At 48.1% G+C, this 14,207-nt stretch overlaps 1 long non-coding RNA gene across 1 annotated transcript; it reads right to left on the bottom strand.

The window, feature by feature from the left end:
• Nucleotides 1–1,436: 1,436 nt before the first annotated feature.
• LOC146072479 (uncharacterized) lies at nt 1,437–13,067 on the bottom strand. The gene is made up of 3 exons (XR_014473143.1): nt 12,774–13,067; nt 12,163–12,411; nt 1,437–1,578 (listed from the first exon to the last, which is right to left on the bottom strand). It is a non-coding gene; the product is annotated as an uncharacterized LOC146072479 (long non-coding RNA).
• Between the last annotated feature and the right edge of the window lie 1,140 nt (nt 13,068–14,207).

Raw genomic sequence — 14,207 nt, 5'->3', positions numbered from 1 at the left:
TATCCACTTTCTGCATAACTGTATACTGTACCAGCCTATGCTACGTATGTTCCATATCCTAAATCCTTTCGAGATCTGTTCATCTCTACAATATTCATAGGGGGGGAATTTACTAAAATCGAATGCAATCATTTGTACCCATTCGATCTTAAATACGGCAGGGAACCCTGCAAATTTACAATCAGCCGAATTCGGTTGATTTGCCTTATTTAAGTTTAGCAAGCTCATCCGTAATTGGCTCATGAACGAATAAACCAAGGATATATGGACATAGAGTTCTATCTGAATTTGGCCAGGAATTCAGTCGAAAATATGAATGGAAAATACACCTCAATTACCATCCGTATTTTGCAGAAGCCTCATGGATCGCTTCTCTGTGTAAAAAAAGTGAATAATTAAATGGCATGGCCTCTTCACTTGTATAACCAGCCTCGGACTCTTTGAGCTGGTGCTGGTTTCATAAATTCAGGGTAACAAAAACTGGTATCCCTCTGTTTTTCTATATCCAGCACCAGGCTCTTGGAATGGTCCTGTTTCCCAAAATACGAGGGACAAAAGGAGTAGCCCCCCCCCCCCCTATATTTCAGAAACCAGCACCGAGCTCCAATAGCCAGTGGTGTTATGCCACACAGCCAGGGTCCCGCAGTCAAAACATGACTACCGTGGCTGTTAGTCCCGGCTGGGTCCCTGGGGGAGTGGGGACTCCCCCAATAAAAGGCTCTGTTCCCTCCCTATGGCACCCCCAGCCCACACTGAAGCCTGGGCCCCACTGACGGGCTGATGTCATTGAAAGTGTTAACATTTTTTTAAATAAGGTCTTGGGATTTGAAGTAGAACTACATACAAGTCCTACCATGCAGAGCATTAATGGGCCTGCTGGGACTTGTAGCCCCATTACAGAACCAATACCCAAAGAACTGACCCACACATATAACAGAGTATAACTGTATTACACAACCCATACATACAAACATACATACTTAATTAGGTCAGACCACAAACTTGACCTGATGAACCTTTGTGGTTTAGGAAACCACAAAGTTCCTACACCTATTTAGACAGGGGAAATCCTTCCCTGTTCTTAATAGAAAGTGAGCTCCACTTGATTGTCAGGTCAGCGGAGCTTAGCCAATCAGGGGAGTGCTGCTGACCTGGCACTCCCTGATTGGCTGCCGGGTCCTGCAAGTGACAGAAGTCATGCGGGGACCCAGTATTTGGGGGAAAGAAGCCCATGTGCTACTTTAAAAAAACTTTCAAAAAATCTCTCACACCCTATTACATTTGTCCAATGTAATGCACCTAAAATTAATAAATCTGGCTATTGTGAAAGCCTCACCTCCAAAAACTCTTGGGTGCGTATTAATAATAAAAAGTTCCAATCTGAAAAAATGCTTATCAAGTCTGAAATATTTTTTCTTGAAGGTACCTGAATCAGTGAGAGACACGCAGGTAAACAGTCAATCACTGTTTTATATAGCAATCAAGAGTTCTGGGATCCAATTATGCACAGATATAAGTAAAGCGTCCCAGAGGTATCTAAAGTGCTGCACTTTGTAGTAGTCCATTCCACAGGCCAATCTAATAACATGAAAACAGAAAGCAAGAAAGGCTTAGCACAACGATGAAGAACTTTTTATAAAAGATGCAGTCTTAACTTCACAATATATAAAAACATGCGGTATACACAGATATCATTCACAATAAGCCAGTGTCGTATTTATAATGAGTGCAGTGTGCGCGATGAGTCCAGGGGAGTCCTACCATACACAAGCTGCACCTATTTTTGTATTACTTATTCCTCTGTAGCACCGCAACAAGGGCAACATCAATGAGGAAATCACAGGAAAAATTACAGCTGTGCCACTTTTCCAGAGATCTGCTCATGCTGAGCACACTAGTGCTCAAACTCTATAGCATTGTGCCGCTGCAAGCAGAGAGGAGGGGGCCGGATAGAGGAGGCTGCACACGAGCCTCCTCCTATCTTTAAACATCCCTACAATAAGCACATTACTCACAATTGGCTCTTCAGTCCTATCACCATAGCCAGCACTGTTGGTGTCCGCACTGCGTATCAAACCTCTTTCAGACTCCATGATGAGACTACACCAATGTTCTGCTGGTCCCACCCAAATGCGTTTTGATTCCTGATCTTCATCATGGGGGATGGACATATAATTTTGTGTGTATACCCGATATGTGGGTCCTCACGGTCTCTAGCAATGCCCAACTGGGCAAAAATGCTAGCAATAGGGTGTATGCTAATGAAGGACTGAACAATCATTGTTCTCTCCTTCATTAGTAATGATATGTTGTTCCGATGCCTGCCATATTATCTTGGTACAGATTGTGTACCAATGGCTCTCCACAGCCACATGTGCTGCCACTACGGGGTAAACTCCTATCATGTCTAACCCCCCCCCCCCATGTGCATCAGAACATCCCACTTATATCCGCCTGAAGCCAGGGACCAGTGATCAGTGCTCTGGTTAGCCATCGGGTCCTTCTGCAGCGCTGGAGGCCCGGTGACCGGTGGCCCACACCAGCTCACCAATCACCAGTCCCTGGCTGTAAGTGAGTATGCATGGAGTTACTGAAGGGTGACACCTGAGTGTGGCTCTCACCTCCCTTGTGGTGCCACTGCCCCTACATATAGGACATCAGACCCCTTGAGTTGACCTTGATATGCCATCATAACACTTAACATACCTCTTATATACCAACAGATCCCTTAGCATGCTCCTTATTTGTCAGCAGACCCTTCCACAAGGCTTAATCCTGCTTCGTTTTCAGCCAAGAGGCCACAAGATGACATGCCACTTAAAAGTGCTCTGCATGCCAGTGGTTACCAACCCCCAAAAGTAAATTGATCATTGTTGTGGTCCCAATAAGCCACTGTTATGAGCAATGTTCCCACATGAATGATAAATTAATTTAAACATTAGTGCTTCACTTGTTCTCCCTCTAAAATCAATTTGCACCATTCATTATTTATTGCTAGGCTAAGATCACAATATTTTCATAATTTTTTAGGTTTTAGGCTTACCCCACATTCACATCTCACATCGCTTATAGCAGGTATAGTTTGTGAAACAACTGACATCTGATGGCAAGCAGTGAATAACAGTGTAAGTTCAGCCCAGGCAGCATTCATCTATGTGCAGCAAGGAGCATTAAGAAATAGCAGTTACCATGGAAACATAACTTCTTATTAGCCTGTGATGTTATATTGTCCAGCTAATACATATATACACATATGGGGGGGGGGGGGGGGGGACACACCAATTAGCCCCTATGGCTAATTGGATGCACCCCTATGTCTGCATGTATGTAACATCATAGGCTAGTAAGAAATTGCGTTTTCCCGCGCAGCTATTTACCCAAACCAGCCAATTCAGTTATCAGGGATTACACTGCATGATAAAACTCAGAGGTGGACATTGCCGTGGAGCTTCAGGAGCTGAGAGGAAATATCAAGAAAAAAAGCACTCTCCGGTATTTAACCAGGCTTGCCTACCCACCGGAATTGCCGGGAGGCTCCTGAAAATCGGATCCTCCTCCCGCCCCCCAGAAAGTTGGGCAATCCTTCCACATTGGCCACGCAGCCTCCGCCACCCCCCTTCGTGCTGCACTTAATTCATATTTTCATGGGGCGGGGCTAAAATGTCGCAAATCACGTAATTTCACCCCATTTTAGCCCCTCCCCCAAACTGCGGACCCAAAAATTGCTTTGACTGCCATGGCGACGGGGCTTGGTGACGTTCGCCGCACACCGCCCTGCTGTCATACTACTGTTGGGTCTCCTCTCCGGGCTTCTCCCTGTGTGCGGCATCCCTTCACCTCCCGGACAACGGCTGGGGGTTGTACGGGGGCTAGGGGCAGCCCAACAGCTTACCTTGGTGCTGGGCTGCCCCCAGCGCGGCGATCAGTGTTTCCGGCGGGGATCACCGCAGTCCCGGCGCTTGGAGATTGCTAGATACCCGGAAACTTCCCCTGCGTGCGTGGCTGTTATCGCATGTACTTGCACGTCTTCTACCTAAGTTGTACTTTGCCACATTTCAGGAGTCCAAAACTACCTCCTCTCTCCTCAAATTTGTCTCAGGCCTGGTATTGAGGAACATTAAAATCACATACTGGAGTTTCACACTGTACTTCAAAAAATCAAAACAAGTTCCTGATTCTGGTATGCTCGCAAAAGCAAACTCCTTCATTAATGGACAAAACCAAGCTGGGTCGGATCCGGGATTTACCCTGTTTACACTGTGGTGCCTACCCGCACTGGGATCCAGGATGAAGGCTATGTAAGCTGAAACGGTCCGTTGACTGCTTGTGTTGGATGGGTGAATATGCTTATGCCCCTTGATAATTGAACTGTGGTACAAACCAATCTGTTTCTGATGACCATGAATTGGTCCTTCTATTAAATGGATACATATTGGCTATCTAAGAGGTGTGCTGCCTGTCTCACAAAGATATATATATATATATATATATATATATATATATAGATATAGATCTATATATATATATAGATATATATATATCTATATATATCTATATATATCTATATATATATATATATATGTGTGTGGCACACAGGGTACACAGAACTTTATATTACATCTCATATTCAATTTCCATTTTTCAGTATTGATCTCTAACAAAAGGGAAGTTTGATACATAAGTAACTGATGCTGTACATTACAACAATGGAAAAACAAAAAGCACAGGTAAGAATTAGTACCACAATTCTCAGTACACAATATAGCTGAGATGTAAGTACTGTAAGTAAAGAAGTAGTCTGGGAGCCTCCCGGCCATTCCGGGAGTGTCACACGCAGCCGCGGCGGTGCGCGGCGGGCTTACTACTCACCCGTTCGCGCCCGCCGTCGGCTAGCGTGTAGTGGTCTCCAGGTCAGCGGCAGCAGGCAGCGGCAGTCTGGTGGGCAGCAGGCAGCGTGGGACGCCAGCAAGTGTAGTGGTATGTGCTGTAGGGGCGCCGGGAGGCCGGCGCCGCCATCTTGATTAAGGGCAAATAGCAGATTGGTCCTTGTCTGAGGTTTCCGCCCATACTGACCTGACAGCCAATGGCAGCCGCCCTCTAGGGATATAGGGGATCTGCCTAGGCCTGTTCAGTGTCAGTACAAAGAGTCTCCAGAGGCGTTCACAGCTCCCAGCTGACTCCGGCTCTCTGACTCACCTCTCCTGACTTGGTGCCTTGCTTCAGTGCTCTGTGTTGGTCTCGATTCAGCTTAACCCCATCGCTGCCGGATCTCTCCACAGTCTGGTCTCTGCCTGCATCCCTGAGCTTCCTGGCCTAAGTTCTTCAAGTCGTCTGCTTCCAAGCAACTTCCCATTCTTCTGTCATCATCCATCTTCTTTCAGTCTTCAAGGATCCCTCATTACCATCAAGTACATTCTCTTTCCGGATTTCTTCATTTCCCAAGACCCCAGCCTGCAGTCCGCAGTGCTTGAACTGTCATTGTTTAAATGAACTTTTTCTTCTTTACAAAGTGCCGTGCCGGCTCAATTCTTATTACTGCTAAACTGCCACTTGACAAAGTATTCAAGCGTGTATTGTTCTATTTATGAATTCTATTATTAAACCTGCACGATTTAATCCTTCCTCCTCTGGTCCGTCTCCGGTTGCTACACACCACACGACTTCATCCAGCCCTTCAGTCGTGACAGTTTGTACTGACCCGATGGAGTCGGGTGAAGAACAGGCTTCCATGGCGGACGCACTTCACAGCATCATGGCTCGTCTGGAGCAAGTGGAGGCTACCCAACGTCAAGTGGCTCAATTCCTTCAGGTCTTGGCTTCGCCCCCGGCGGCTCCCTCAGTTTCTGTGGCTCCAGCTCCAGAGGTTCCAGTCCCTGTTCCTACACCTGGACCAATAGTTCCTCATCACATGCAATTACCAACCCCCAGCAAATATGATGGTTCTCCGAAAGGATGCCGTGGGTTTCTGAACCAATGCGATGTGCATTTCACCTTACAGTCTTCTCACTTTCCTACTTCCAAGGCAAAGGTGGCTTATATTGTGTCTCTCCTAGCAGGGTCAGCTTTGGACTGGGTGTCCCCTCTCTGGGAACGTGCTGATTCCCTGCTCGATGACTATGAAGCTTTTATTACCTCTTTCCGTCACATCTTCGACGAACCTGGCAGAGTGTCGTCTGCCGCTACTGAGATCCTGAGAATTCGCCAGGGTAGTCGCTCAGTGGGACAATATGCTGTGCAGTTCCAGACTCTGGCTTCGGAACTAAAGTGGAACGAAGAGGCTCTCGTCTCCGCCTTCTGGAATGGGCTGGCAGGTCGTATCAAGGACGAATTAACTACCCATGACTCTCCTGCTACTTTGGCTGAACTCATCTCCTTGTGCAACAAAGTAGATCTACGGATGCAGGAGCGTCAACTAGAGAGAAGTCGCTCCGACCGTCTCCGCCCTCGTCTCACCACCAACGCTGTTCCTGTTCCTAGACCTGGGTCCTCCACAAACACACCACCAGACGAACCCATGCAGATCAACCGCTCTCGGCTTTCCTTTGAAGAAAAATCCCGTAGACGTCGTGAGAATCTTTGCATGTACTGCGGTTCTTCCGCTCATCTGTTGTCTTCCTGCCCACTGCGTCCGGGAAACGACCGCTCCTAACCTCCCCGAGGGAGGCCAGGTTAGGAGTTCTGCTTTCATCTCCCTCTTCAACTGTGCCCACCATTCCTGTTACTCTTGTGTGCCCTCAGGGAAAAATCAAGGTCCAGGCTCTACTAGATTCCGGAGCAGCCGGGAACTTCCTTTCTTCCTCTTTCGTTCTTCAACATTCCTTGACGGTGCAACCTTTGGCCCATCCGTTGGCTCTCACTGCAGTAGATGGGAGTCGCATCAGCAGCGGGCAAATCACCCTTCAAACCGATCCAGTGACAGTTCTCGTCGGTGCCTTACATCAAGAGACTCTAGAATTTTTTGTCCTTCCTCAGTCCTCACACCAGGTAGTCCTGGGCCTACCATGGCTTACTAAGCACAACCCTCATATTGATTGGACCAGTATGGAGATCACAGCCTGGGGTACGAACTGCCTAACTACTTGCATGCCTCGTGTCATTCCACTCCATCAAACTAATCCTCAAGAAGTAGGAGGTTCCAGTCTTTCATCTTCACCAGCTCCACCCTTGTCGTTACCCACACCATATCTTTCTTTTTCTGACGTCTTCAGCAAAGGAGGTGCCGATACCCTGCCGCCTCATCGTTCCTGGGACTGTCCGATAGAGTTGATACCTGGGAAGTTCCCACCGCGGGGCCGCATCTACCCCTTGTCTCTGCCAGAGACCAAAGTCATGTCTGACTACATTCGAGAGAACTTGGATAAGGGGTTCATTCGCCCGTCCACTTCGCCAGCCGGAGCGGGGTTTTTCTTTGTGAAAAAGAAAGATGGAACCCTCCGCCCGTGTATCGACTACAGGGGCCTGAACGATATCACGATCAAGAACCGCTATCCTTTGCCTCTGATCACCGAATTATTCGATAAAATCCGAGGGGCTTCCATCTTTACTAAACTGGATTTAAGAGGGGCGTACAACTTGATCCGTATACGATCTGGAGATGAGTGGAAGACGGCGTTCAACACCCGAGACGGCCACTATGAATACCTGGTGATGCCCTTTGGCCTTTGCAACGCTCCAGCCGTCTTCCAACAATTTGTAAATGATATATTTCGAGATTTGTTGTATCATTCCATTGTGGTGTATCTCGATGACATTCTCATCTTCTCATCGAACCTCCATCTCCATCGGCAAACAGTAGCTGAGGTCTTGCGGCGCCTTCGCCAAAATAAATTATTCTGCAAGCTAGACAAGTGCGTCTTTGAGGTTACTTCCATTCCATTCCTTGGCCACATCCTCTCCAGCACTGGGATAGAGATGGATCCAGAGAAAGTAAGAGCCATCTTAGACTGGACAGCGCCCACCACGCTCAAAGGCATCCAGAGGTTCCTGGGCTTTTCAAATTACTATCGTCGTTTCATCCGGAACTTCTCCACCCTTGCTGCACCTCTTACTGCTCTAACCCGTAAGGGCTCTGATCCAACTCAGTGGTCACCTGAAGCCTCTCAAGCCTTCCAACAACTAAAGGATGCTTTTGTCTCCGCCCCAATCCTTCTCCAGCCAAACCTCGACAAACCCTTTATTCTTGAGGTGGACGCATCCTCAGAGGGGGTAGGGGCAATCTTGTCACAGAGAGGGGAGGACCAGGTGCTTCATCCCTGTGCCTTCTTTTCCAAGAAGTTTCTTCCAGCGGAGAAGAATTACCCCATTGGAGAGCAGGAGTTACTGGCAGTCAAATCAGCGTTAGAGGAGTGGCGGTACCTCCTGGAGGGGGCACGACATAAAATTACGGTGTACTCCGACCATAAGAACCTCTCATTCCTCAAGCAGGCCCAATGTCTTACAGCTCGTCAAGCCCGCTGGGCCATGTTCTTCGAACGCTTTGATTTTCAAATCAAATTCAGACCCGGGACGATGAATGCCAAAGCCGATGCCCTTTCACGCTCTTTTGAAACTTCCGCTGATCTTGAGACTCCTCCTCGACCCATTCTCGATCCTCTGGTCTTTGCTCAAGTAACAGTCCAGCCTTCACCTCCACCAGGCAAGACCTTCGTTCCTCTCAATCTCCGGAAGAGAGTGCTGTCCTGGGCACACGCTTCCCGTTTCGCAGGGCATACCGGGGCACAGAAGACCTTAATGTTCCTATTGCGGTCATACTGGTGGCCTACCATCCGTCGTGATGTAAACTCCTTTGTCGCTTCCTGTGTAAAGTGCACTCAGCATAAGTCCTCCAGAACGTCTCCTGTCGGTCCTCTTCTACCTCTAGCCATACCAACAGAACCATGGTCCCACCTGTCTATGGACTTTATCTGCGAACTTCCTCCCTCCAAAGGGCATACAGTAATTTGGGTGGTGGTCGACCGCTTTTCAAAGATGGTGCACTTCTTCCCATTGAAAGGTCTTCCATCTGCTCCAGTGTTGGCTCAGCTCTTCATTTCCACCATCTTCAAACTCCATGGGTTGCCCAAAGAGATTATTTCGGACCGTGGCGTGCAGTTCGTCGCAAAGTTTTGGAGGGCCCTCTGTTCTGCTGTACAAGTCAAGCTCAAGTTCTCCACTGCTTTCCACCCACAAACCAACGGGCAGACAGAACGAGTCAACCAAGACTTGGAGGCCTTCATTCGTTTGTTCGTCTCTTCCTCTCAAGACGACTGGGTAGACCTTCTGCCTTGGGCGGAATTTGCGCACAACAATTCTTATCATTCTTCCTCCGGCACCACTCCATTTTTCACTGTCTTTGGCAAGCATCCCCGATCTCCGGAGTTCTCAGATCTATCATTGTCCGAAGTCCCTGCAGCTGCTTCTTCCCTACAACGGTTTGCAAAGATCTGGTCAGACGTCCATACAGCTCTCCTCAAAGCATCCGCTCGATATAAAAGGATGGCGGACAGGAAAAGAAGAGCAGCTCCTAAGTTAAAGGTTGGAGATCGAGTATGGCTGTCTACCCGCCATATACGCCTTCGGTTACCGTCCATGAAGCTGGCTCCTCGGTTCATCGGGCCGTACCCGATCACTCAGGTGATTAATCCGGTGGCCTACAGACTACAGCTCCCTCCTTCCTTAAGAATATCAAATTCGTTCCATGTGTCTCTTCTGAAACCTTTGCGTTTGAACTTATATCAGAAGAAGGTGCCTAAACCGCCCAAAATTGGCTCGGAAAGAGAAACAGAGTTCGAGGTGAGGCGCATTATCGACTCACGTTGCCGCAATACCCATCTTCAGTATCTGGTAGAGTGGCTTGGATTCGGTCCTGAAGAGAATTCCTGGGTTGATGCTGCAGATCTTCATGCTCCTCGTCTGGTGAGACAGTTCTTTCAAAGAAATCCACACAAGGTGCGTAGGTGCCCTGGGGTCACCCAGAAAGGGAGGGGTACTGTCACACGCAGCCGCGGCGGTGCGCGGCGGGCTTACTACTCACCCGTTCGCGCCCGCCGTCGGCTAGCGTGTAGTGGTCTCCAGGTCAGCGGCAGCAGGCAGCGGCAGTCTGGTGGGCAGCAGGCAGCGTGGGACGCCAGCAAGTGTAGTGGTATGTGCTGTAGGGGCGCCGGGAGGCCGGCGCCGCCATCTTGATTAAGGGCAAATAGCAGATTGGTCCTTGTCTGAGGTTTCCGCCCATACTGACCTGACAGCCAATGGCAGCCGCCCTCTAGGGATATAGGGGATCTGCCTAGGCCTGTTCAGTGTCAGTACAAAGAGTCTCCAGAGGCGTTCACAGCTCCCAGCTGACTCCGGCTCTCTGACTCACCTCTCCTGACTTGGTGCCTTGCTTCAGTGCTCTGTGTTGGTCTCGATTCAGCTTAACCCCATCGCTGCCGGATCTCTCCACAGTCTGGTCTCTGCCTGCATCCCTGAGCTTCCTGGCCTAAGTTCTTCAAGTCGTCTGCTTCCAAGCAACTTCCCATTCTTCTGTCATCATCCATCTTCTTTCAGTCTTCAAGGATCCCTCATTACCATCAAGTACATTCTCTTTCCGGATTTCTTCATTTCCCAAGACCCCAGCCTGCAGTCCGCAGTGCTTGAACTGTCATTGTTTAAATGAACTTTTTCTTCTTTACAAAGTGCCGTGCCGGCTCAATTCTTATTACTGCTAAACTGCCACTTGACAAAGTATTCAAGCGTGTATTGTTCTATTTATGAATTCTATTATTAAACCTGCACGATTTAATCCTTCCTCCTCTGGTCCGTCTCCGGTTGCTACACACCACACGACTTCATCCAGCCCTTCAGTCGTGACAGGGAGTGTAAGCAAATATGCTCTCAGTCCATTAATTTTTCTGTTCTGTTTCATCATTCTAATGTTGCACTAAAAAATTAAATTTATAGATCTGTATAATATTAATATAATGATGAACAGTCCACAAACCTCTATGGGATAAGATTCATATTTAGAGCAATTTAGAGACTCTAGTCCAATTTGACCTACGCAATGAGGATCAGGGTGGGGTTTAATTTTGCTCTGGAAGGTAAAATGCATGATTCGGAATTTGGAACAAAGCATAATGACAGGGCCGGTGCCACCACTTGGCAGGTTTAGGCATTTGCCTAGGGCGCCGGCCACTGGAGGGCGGTAGTGAGCTGCAGGCCAGCAGCAGCAGGAAAGCTACAGCATCAGCAGCAGAGGAGCAGGAGAGCTGGAGGAAGGAACTCGCAGGTGATCAGTGAGTGAGCATCGCACTCCCCCCCCCCCCCGAGCAGCACGGTGGCCACATCGCGGGACCACTTCCCCCCGAGCAGTGCGCCAGCAGCATCGCACACACACCCCCCGGCGCCGGGCGGCCACGTCAAGCACCCCCCATCAGCACGGCAGCGACATCGCGGGACCGCCCCCCCCCAAGCAGTGCGCCGGCAGCATCGCACACACCTCCCCCCGTCGGCCCGGCGGCCACTTAGCGCCCCCAGCAGCACGACGGCCACATCGTGGACCCCCCTGGCAGCCGGGCAGCCACATGACCCCCCCCCCCCCGTGGAGCGGGTGAGCGCTGGGGTACCCCTCCCGCCTGGCCCTGCATAATGAAGCATAATAAACTAAAACTAAAAGAGTAATTTTACACCTTGTTGCATTGCAGGTGGAGCAGATAATGTTCATAGGTTTAGATTTCACAGAGGTATGTCAAAACATAATCCTAAATTAGGGGTGGCTACCGGATGGTGCAACATAGATGGTAATAGTGATTACATTGATGATGGTTTTCACTATGAATGAATATCCCTGCTTGTGAGACTCAGGGGCAGAGGAGCAGGGCTAAGCTGCGCATCAGGGGGTGGAACTCTGTCACTGATGTTGAAGAATATTTGGCTCTGTCAACCAGATCTGAGCCAATTGTAAAACCATCATCATTCGTTGGTAACCCATTAGTGGTTGCTAATTATCGATGGCCATCTCTAAAGTCAAAAACAGGTAATTTGTGGACTACATGCATAAACAGCTCGTATTTATGCATGCATAAAAAAATATATATTTTCACACCTTGCATTGCAAAATGATTTGCCGTAGTGCCAAGTTATTCCTTTTATTCTTTATTGTTTTGCTCTACTCCCAAATTTAGAAGAAGCCCCAAAAGGCATTACCTGTAAGGTGAACACACCTGGGCAGCAGAGCACTGTGAACTGTAATCCTTTTGGCCAAGGTTAGGAGTCAGGGAAATAGGGTTTCCATAGCACCCCAAGTCACCATAGCCCATATCATCAGTATCAGGATAATGTCAGATGACACAACAGGACATAGAAGAAACCCAACTGTAAAGATGCCTTACTTCTTGTCTCTTCTCTTCCCAACAGAGAAGAAGTCGGAGCCCTCCGAGAGAAGGAAACACACTGCTGGAATAATACAAAGTTAGACAGTATTAGGAAGAGGATGCCAGTAACCAAGGTACAGAGGAGATAACAAACTAATGTAGATGTATGAGGGCACAGCAGCAACAGTGTACTGAGATAGAGAATAGAACAGCAGCTGATGGTAACACTACGGCAGAGAGGTGGCAGCATGACAACAGTGATTGCTTCCAGTCACTGTGTATAGATCAACGTCCCAAGCATCGGTCTGCTGTATTTCCATAGCAAGCAGTGTGTTCTATGCCACAGAAGTTTATCTATGTAAATCAATATTGTCACTTCCCTTTATCATGTGCATGCCAACACATCATCATCATCATTATCATTATTATTATTATTATTATTACCTTAGCTATCTTCTCAGCCGACAGCAGATCACAAAGTATGCAGGGAGTTGTAGTATTCACTAATAAGGTACCGACAGGACATGTTCTCTCTCCAGGTTTCCAGTTTCATTTAATTCATCTGATTTTTTTGCTTCCTGTATGCGAGATGGAAGTGACTAATTACCATGCCCTGATCCCCTCCTCTCACATAATAATTATGCAGAGATGAGTGTCTGTGGAGTGTGTGTGCAGCCTTAGTGTTTCTCTCCCCTCAGGGAGTAGTTATCGAAGCTCTGAGAGGAGGCTGCTGCTGTGCACACATGATCAATGTGTGCAATTACACCTCTACTACAGTGGCTGTAGCAATATTTGGAGCATTGACTGAGGGGGAGGGTGCAGTGTTCTGCTGCCTTTTTTATTACAAGAGGGGACAGTATGAAGCTATATTGTGATGGATCATCTAATTCCTGATGCTACATGTACATTACATCCTATAGGGTATGGGTAAAAACCGGACCAGGACAAGACCCCTGGACAGGGCTGGTGCAAGGTGGGAGGGTAGCCCCGGCGCTCACCCGCTCCATGGGGGGGGGGGTGCCGGGAGTGTTGCGGCTTGAGTCGGGGGTGTCGGGCAATGCATGCAGTGCAGCACGGCGGTGCATTGGAGGGATTAGTTAGCGCTCACCTCTGTACCACAACCAGGACCCGGGCTGCTGCGGCCGGGACCACATCCAGGATCCAGGATGAACCACACTCTGGACAACTTTCACCAAGGACATCGTATTCAGACCGTAGACAAAGTGGAAGCGGCCGTAACAAGGACACTTAAGGATGTTCTGGTTAATGCCTTTCAGGAGGCATACTGAGCTTGGCAGACACGCTAGCAAAGGTGTATCGATGCACAAGGGTCATACTTGGAAGATTATACCTACCTGTATGTATTAAAAAAAAACCACAAATATTTAGTCTCATTACTTTCTGGACAGACCCTGTATATGTTTACCACAGCATTACTGACCGTGATTAGGGGTATGCCTTTCCCTATATAAAGTAATACCTTTTATCTACTCTTATGGTTAAGGAAAACATAAACCTTTGCATATCTTCTGCCACCTTTCTATCTGTGAGTGATACCTTGATGTCTTTATTCAAATATGCTAGAGATTGTGAGTCTGGGTACGCAAGAGCTTGGTACACTTCAATGAGATCCCCCCCCCCCCCATATGTGTATACATCTCCACACCATCAACTCGTCACTCTCAACTATAACGGGGAAGTTTCATCAACCAACACCTCCTCACTCATAAGAAAAATACCTGGGGACTTTCTTATTTACATTTTACCTATTTTAGAATCTTCTACATGTAAAACAAGTTATTTTATTATTTTACCTGTACAATATGTGGGTACCACCACTAAGAAGTGTCACCTGTGATTTTAAACATTTTATGATCC

The sequence above is a fragment of the Crinia signifera genome, chromosome 4 (genome assembly GCF_055691185.1).
Source record: "Crinia signifera chromosome 4, ASM5569118v1, whole genome shotgun sequence".
Lineage (NCBI taxonomy): Eukaryota > Metazoa > Chordata > Amphibia > Anura > Myobatrachidae > Crinia > Crinia signifera.
Note: the sequence above shows the minus strand (reverse complement) of the source record. Positions and strands in the feature narration are given on the sequence as shown.